Below are 8,480 nucleotides of genomic sequence, written 5' to 3' on the forward strand. Positions count from 1 at the left end.
TTGCATTTATCTCATGCATATAGCCTAAGAATATTAAAGAAGCATTAAATATGAAATTAGATTATGGCTATGCAAGAAGAGTTAAATTAATTTGAGAGTAAGTTTGGACATTAGTTGAAAGGCCTAGTAATAAATCTACTGTAGGTACTATGTGTATTTAGAAATAAGCTTGATGAGAGTGTAATATAGTGAGAAACAAGGCTAGACTGTTGCTCAAGGTATACTCAAGAAGAAGGCATAGACTATGATGAAAAACGCTCCGTAAGATGGAAGCAATTAGAATGTTATTAGCATTTGCATGATTTCATGAATTTAATTATATCAAATGGATGTTAAAAGTGCATTTTAAATGGTTTTATAAAAAGAGTGTATGTGGAACAACCTCCAGGTTTGAAGATTTAAAATTTCCAGATCATGTTTAAATTGACAAAAGCGCTTACAGTTTAAAACAAGCTCTAAGAGCTTGGTATGAAAGATTGTCAACTTTTAATTGAAAAGGTTTTCAAAAGGGAAGGTTGACACTACATTGTTTTTAAAGCATAAAGGTAAAGATTTATTAGTAGTTCAAATTTATGTTGATGATATAATTTTGGTTCTACTAATGATGTTCTTTGCCAAGAATTTTCTAAGCTAATGCAAAGTGAATTCGAGATGAGCATGATGGGGGAGCTCTCATTTTTCTTAGGACTCCAAATCAAGCAAATTAAAGATGACATCTTCATCAATCAAGCTAAGTACGTCAAAGACATGCTCAAGAAGTTTGGACTGGAAAATGGGAAACCGCATGACACTCCAATGAGCTCATCAACAAAGCTTGACATTGATGAAAGAGGTAAATGTGTTGATGTTAAATTATATAGGTCAATGATTGGTTCTTTGCTTTATCTAACTGCAAGTAGACCGGACATTATGTTTAGTATTTGCTTATGTGCTAGATTTCAATCATGCCCTAAGGAATCACATTTACTAGTTGTTAAGAGAATCTTTAGATGCCTTAAGGACACTCCTAATTTAGGACTTTGGTATCCTAGAGACTCTATTTTTAGCTTGCATAGCTTCTCTGATGCGGATTATGGAGGATGCAAATTAGATAGGAAAAGCACCTCCGGTACTTGCCAATTCCTTGAAAATATGTGATTTCTGGTTTTCAAAGAAACAAAATTGTGTTGCATATCTACCACTGAAGCGGAATATATTCAGCCGGTAGTTGTTGTGCACAAGTTTATGGATGAAACAACTTTTTGATTATGGAATTGAAGTAGGTACCATTCCTATCAAGTGTGACAATACTAGTGCGATTTGTGTCACTAAAAATCTCATCCAACACTCTAGAACTAAGCATATTAAAATAAAACATCACTTCATTAGAGACCATGTCGCTAAGGAAGATGTAGTTCTATAATTTGTTGATACTTTGCATCAATTAGCGGATATCTTACAAAACCTTTAGACAAGAAAGATTTTGGACACTTAGGAGAGAATTAGGTTAACTGACCTATCTTCACTTAGTGTTTAAAATAATTTAACATTTTTAAGAATAAATGAAAAATGCTTATAATATTAATTTTTTATTGCATTCATTGCTTTTAGTTAGGGGGAGTTTATGTTCTTTGGTAAAAATTAATTTTATGTTCAAATGTTCTTTAAGGATTAATTTGATTGATTGAACATGATTAATTTTCAATATATGAGTTGTCAATACCACTAGAGCTAATTAATTTAGCATTTTTGAGTGTTTAAAATGGATTTTTTCCATTTTTGTGCTTCATGCATCGATACACTTAACAGTGCATCGATGCATCCCTTTGAATGTGCATCGATACACCATAAAGGTGCACTGATGCACGCCTTGAATGTGCATCGATGCACAAGGCCATGCATCGATTCATCCGTCGAGTTTTTGGGTTTAAAAGGCTTATTTTCTTATTTGTTTAAAACCCTAAAAACTAAACCCTCTCAGCCATACGCCTCTCTTCATCCCTAAATTATCCTCTTGCTCCAAAATTAACATTTTTAATCGGAATCTTCGAGATTTTCATCTCTATATCCTGCTACTATCATTAAATCATGCAACACAACATCTCATTCTCTTCAATCCGAAATTTTCAAGGTATTTTTCTAAAAACTTCTAGTTTATCATATTTTGATCTTAAGACTAGTTCTAGGATGAACATTACATCGGGCATTGATTGTTTGATGATTTCAAACTAGATTTTACAACCAATTTCATCAAAAATTCACAATTTTTCAATGAATTTTTGAAAATTTGAAATTAATATATATATATATATCAGAAGTCTGAATTTAATTTTTAAATATGATGTTTTTGATTTAATTATGTTGTTTTCATGAAAAACTATACATATTATAAATTTTCAAACATTGTTTTCTAAATAGTTTTTCAAAACTATGCCCATTAGGATTTGATTTAGAGAACCTTGAATTATTGAGGACTCAATTGAGTTTTAGGATTGATTAAATTGCATACATGTGTTTCAATTTGCAGGTTATATTCTTTTTTTCGATTCCTAAACCATGTCTAATCCCAAACGTCCTAGAACTTCATCGAGTCGTTCTCGTTCAAACTAACCTCCTAATCTCGTTCCTCCTCCACCTACATCTCTTATAGGATCCTGTTTTAATATGCCTGAGTTTCGTAGAGACGACTTCTACTCTAGGTACATATATTCTTTCCAATCCTATAGAATCCGAGAAGAGCGTATTCCTTCTCTTCAAGCATGGTAGATATTGACTTCGAATACCTTCCGATTCTTAAAACTTGGAAGTTTGATAAAATGTTTCACCTCAAACCTATCGTCTATCATCAGTTAGTCCGCATTTTCTACTCCAATGCGGTATGCATTCAAAATAATACTCAATGTGGAACTATAGCTATTAGATCCTACCTTTTAGGCCAATATATTACTATTGACCCCGAGACTATAGCTTTTCGTTTTGAGTTAGATGACGAAGGTTTATTTAATGAGGATGAAACTGTTGATTATCCCTATGTTCCAAACACTAGTGTTAGTACTCTACGTTCTCATCACGATCATTTTCTTCATTGATGATCTTGGTGTTTAGACCATCGGAGGTAAATACTCACTCTTCGTGCTAGGGATTTATGGTGTACTGTCTCAAGAATAAAAACAAAATAAATCTGCCCCACATTATTTTAGTCAACTAGTGGATATCAAAAACATTGTTCCTTCAAACATGTCGAAACTTAGTTATGGATGTCTTCTTAGTAACCTTTATCAAACTCGGTCTAAATGTCTCTTGATAATTTATTCCTCTTCAAAAACCCAATCAATCTCATCTCATTGAAGAAAGTCGATTAAAAACAAGGCGAGGTAACTGGTCTTTGGGTCTTTCGACCCGGTAAGAAAACTCAGGGAGCGAGTTCTTCACGAGCTGCTCCTAGCTCTTCTCGTGCTCCTCCTCCTCCTCCGACACCAGCTGGTGACGATGATCTAGAATTTCAGCAGCTCATGCAAGATATCGACGGTCACGTACCAGACGATGAGCCTGCACCGGAACCAGCACGGCAAAAAGATCAAACGCCACCATATTTTCGATCTTTCTTAGAGTCGTTTGATCTGAGGTTTTTCCTCCATGGAGTCTCAGATTACTGAGTTTCAGCGGGAGATGCGTGAACGAATGGACGCTCTCACTCTTGAAGTTCGAGCTCATTATCCTCCTCCTCCCAATCCTCCGATGGAGTAGATTTGTTTCCTTGTTATGCTTTCTTGGTTTTCTAAAACTTGGATTGATTTTGATGTTTCTAGATTGTTTATTTTGGATCCTTAAATGTTTGAATTTGTTTGGAGTTATGATTTGGATGCTTGGCTGATTGAACTTATTATATGTATTTGGTTTGATTTTAACTTTATTAATTTGAGCTTAATGTTTCTTAATTTTTGCATCATATTAGTTCATTATGACCAATTATGCCATTTCACATTTGATTATGAATATTGATTATGAAACTAATGGCTAATCTCTCTTTTGATCTTTGATCTTAGTAGCTTAAGCTATATATATATATTTAATCAATCGGCTATGTTTTTCAAAACCTTGTTTAAATCGATTTTTAAGTCTTTTTGATTTAACAAAAAGGGGGAGAAGTGTTAAGTGTTAAAATGTTTTAAAGGGGAGAAGTGTTAAAGTAAGGGGGAGTAATTTCAAACTTAATTTTTCAAAATTTATTTTCAAAGAAAATCTTAATGTTTTGTTATATCAAAAAGGGGGAGATTGTTGAAAACATTTTGATGTTACGATATAAAAAATTAAATTAAATGAATTTTAAGATTTTACAAATGATTTTCTAAGTATATTAGATTTAATTAATCAAATATAAAAATATTACTCCAAATCTTTCATGATCAATTTCAAACCTTACTAAATGTGTAAAATTGTGTTTTATACTTAATATATTTTTGAAACAATTTTCACAAAGTATTTTGAATCAAAATCAAGCCTAAAATCAATTTTTCAAAGTGATGCACCGATGCACCAATCCATGCATCGATGCACCATGGAATAAATTGAACATCGAATGCATTTCATGCATCGATGCATACACTATGCATCGATGCACTCAGAGTTTTATGAAAACATCGAATGCATTTGATGCATCGATGCACTCAGGCTATTTTGAAACATCTAATGCAATTTATGCATCGATGCACTCTTAGTGCACCGATTCACTAAGGGTTCAACGGTCAAAATATTTGAATTTTACACTTGATGCACCGATGCACCTTGGGTATGCCTCAATGCAATGACGCTCCCAATTGATTTAATTAATTGTTTTCACACTTAAACGGCTATATTGACTCCACTAACCATCCCCAATGTTTAGAATCATTTAAAGGAATATTTAAACAAGTTCTGAAGCCATTGATCAATAACAATCAAGAAGAAATCATAGAGAAACAAGAGAGAAAGCATCAAACATCAAGTTTGTGCAATTCAAGCCAAATTTTCCTTTCAATATTCATTTTGCTTTCAAGAACACAATTTGTTCTCATTTGTAATTATCTTTGAGTGTTCTTATCTTGTTCAAGAATTGTGCAAACATATTGCCTTGTGAGGTTTTCCTTGTAAGTTTGCAAATTTGTGTATTTCTCTTTGAAAAAGAGTGTGCTCAAGAATTGAGGAATAATTCTTGAGGGAGTTGTAAGGTTACTCTTTGTCCTTTAAAGAAAGAACAAATTAGTGAATTTGTTGGAAAATCCTTAGTGTGGATAGCTAAGGTAGTGGACGTAGACTTTGGTCGAGAAAGTCGAACCACTCTAAATCGCTGTGCAATTACTTTCAATTTTCTGCAAAAGCTTCCACCAACTTTTTATTTGCTAATTCACCCCCTCTTGGCCGATTCCGTCGATCAATTAACTCAACAGAATTGATTATTGAATTATGCTAACTTGGTTTATGAAATCAATTTAAGGACTATTTTAGAAAGAGGACCAAATTTGAGGCTCCAAAGGCATTATTTCTTTTTATGATTATATAGTTGGATTCTTCTTTTAAAAATATGATTTTAATTACCGAATCTATCTATGTTATAAGCCTCGTTTTAATAATTAAAAAAATATATGATAATTTTTTTAGTTTAATAAAACCCTAACTAACGTTTTGAATTTTAATTACATTGTTTTCATTTATTAAAATTTCTCCTAAATATTTTTTTTATTTTTCTCGAATACTCTAAAATTTTCTCGTAAACTGAATTCTCTTAAATTTTCTCTAAAACATTCATCATTTTTAGTTCTATTTCTAATACATGTGCAACATGAGTTGTTATAGTGGCACTAAAGAGGCCTATATGAGATATGAGTTACATGGAAACGATACACTATAAATTTCTAATTGATACATGTTCTAGCCTTTAAATGAATGGTACTATGGAAAGGATCGTTATCTAGTGTGAGTGGACCGATCTAATGGCTAGAGTCAGAAGGAGGATCTATCTCTTTACACTAAGGGTCAATCTCCTCACCAAATAGATCGATATATCGAGAAAAAGGATTGATGACTTGGATTTTGGTAATTTTAGAACTCATATGAGATTGAAATTTTATGTCTTTGGATGCTGACTTCGCTATTGGCTTCCCAAAATAAAATGTTTACGAAATGGTCATTAATTTTTTGGACTCAAAATTGACTATCAATCCTAATTAAATTTGAATTGAGTTTTTAACAGTTGTAATATTAGTATTTTAATTTCAGGAAACGCATGTTTAATAAATGAAATTTAATAACATAATTTAATTTGGTCCCTAAAGTTATTGTTTACTTAATTAAGGGTCGATTTGATGTATGATTGATCTGAAACATTGCATGCTTCCTCTTACAACATTTAATGTTATATAAGCTTCTTTAAAAGGAAAACAATTTGGCATGTTTTACATATGATGTTTTGAAAAGACAAAAATACCCACAAAACATGTGACTTAATTTAGTATGATTTTTTTAATAACGATTTTGTACCAGGTCACTCCAGTGACCAATGTAAGAGCTGGTATCCAGGATGGACTGCCCCAATCGAATATTGGGAGCTATAAACCTAATTTGCAATTGAGTTTATTCTTTTAAAATATTCTGGAATTGTTAAATAATAATTTAATTTCGTTATTGAATGGCGTCATTGCCTTTATTCTTTCACAATATTTTGTTAAATAATGCAAAAAAAGCTGGGAGAACCTTCCAATATTCTCCCACCAATAATCTTATCACATTATTGATGGAACTTCAAATGGTTTTAGATTCTTTTTCCACCACATAATCTGAAAAGCCCCGGCCCAGGATTTGACCTATACATAATGCCTAGTTATTTTTATCTTAAAATTAAAATTAAAATGAAAAACTGGCGTTTGTTCTCATGTCTAGTTATTTAAAAAATGAACTTCTATAATTTAATCGGTTTAATTTTTGCTGAATTAATCAAAGGTGGTAATTAAATAACTAAAATTTCAGTAACATGATGAGAAGACCAATACCTTCTCAGATTTTGCCAAGTATATACAAATATCTGATTCTTGTATATAATATGTTAATTAATAAACATGAAACAATGTATATATATGTGTGTGTGAGTGAGACATAAGCCATGAACAAAGTTGGAGCAGTATTTTCATGGCGTCAACCAGTTGCCTTCGCTGCAGGCAGCAGAAGGGTGAAACGACAAGGGATTGAACAAGTGAGTTTTCGTTCTGATTTTAAAATTCGAAAGGTCTTTGCTGCCGTTGACAACTCTCTCGCAGGAAGGGCACAGGGTGAGGGTGGCCCCCAGGCGGCTGCATACTATAAGATGCTTTTTGTTTCCATGATTTAAGCTCTTGTAGTTCGTTGTGCAACCTCTTGTTCTCTTCTGTAAGCGTTTCACAAGTCTTTTTCAGAAACTCACAATCCACTTCTGTCTGTTTCAACTTCGTCCTTTATTAAAAAAATGAGTAAAAAACTCAAATATTTTTTTAAAATTTAACACGTAAAATTAAATGAAAATAAAATAATCAAGTAGTTCTGAACACCAGTGACATGTAAATTTGAGAATTTAATCCCCAATTTTGAGGTATCTTGGTGACTTGATAGAAAAATTCTGAACTTGTTCCAAGACTAGTTGTATTATGTTTAAGAGCTTAATATTAAAGTAGTTCTACCATTGAAGGTTTAGGGTTGGATGATATAGAACATGGGATCAATGGGAACTTTAAAAGTTGACCCACATCGTGAGCGCAACAAAATCTTGTGTTTATTAGTTTTAAACAAGATGGAGTAAAAACGACAATAACTAAAAACGAAGTAATTTAAAAGTAAAATGACCAGAACATTGATTACCCAATAAATAAAAGTAGGACGACAGAATGCATGCAGGATTATCTTTGTAATGTAGATAGCATGGTTTGCGAGAAGAAAAGGTTTTCATGGATAGTCCAAAAACATAATAGAAACGTTAAACTTGGTGGACCCTCCTCATCGAAAATAAATTTAATATCGTGTGAGCCATTGGCCCACATATCAGATATTAAACTAATAAGAACAAATAGTAGGCTTGATCTTAGCCAAAAAGCCGAGAAATGTATTCTTTTCCATGTTCAAACCCGTTTCTTTTATAAGTACCTTCTTCCTGCGTCCCTTCATAAATTAACCATGTGGGATACTATGTGGGATATTAGCATCTCATTTCTATGCTGCTTCTGGAAACTAATCACAATTTCAGCTTTGCTTTAAACTCAATTCTCGCATAAAGCAGTGGTTTCATTGGATATTAGCATCAATCACTTCTTTAAATTCGAGATGAATTTCTTGTTGTGGAGAGAGAGAGTGAGGCACGATGAAGAAGATGAAGTATGGGTGGTTTTTTTGAAAAGTAATGGGTAGATTCTTTGGGGTAAATTGGTAAAATACGAGAGGAAAGGATTTTTGCATTGAATGCAATATCCTTGATTGGACGTAAAGTTAGAAAAAATATTACT

General features: G+C 32.6%; 1 pseudogene; it reads right to left on the minus strand.

Annotated features, from left to right (window-relative positions):
* Positions 1-7,917: 7,917 nt before the first annotated feature.
* On the minus strand, positions 7,918-8,087 carry LOC120170721 (annotated as a pseudogene).
* Between the last annotated feature and the right edge of the window lie 393 nt (positions 8,088-8,480).

Source organism: Hibiscus syriacus, unplaced genomic scaffold (assembly GCF_006381635.1).
Source record: "Hibiscus syriacus cultivar Baekdansim isolate YM2019G1 unplaced genomic scaffold, ASM638163v2 tig00111783_pilon, whole genome shotgun sequence".
Classification (NCBI taxonomy): domain Eukaryota; kingdom Viridiplantae; phylum Streptophyta; class Magnoliopsida; order Malvales; family Malvaceae; genus Hibiscus; species Hibiscus syriacus.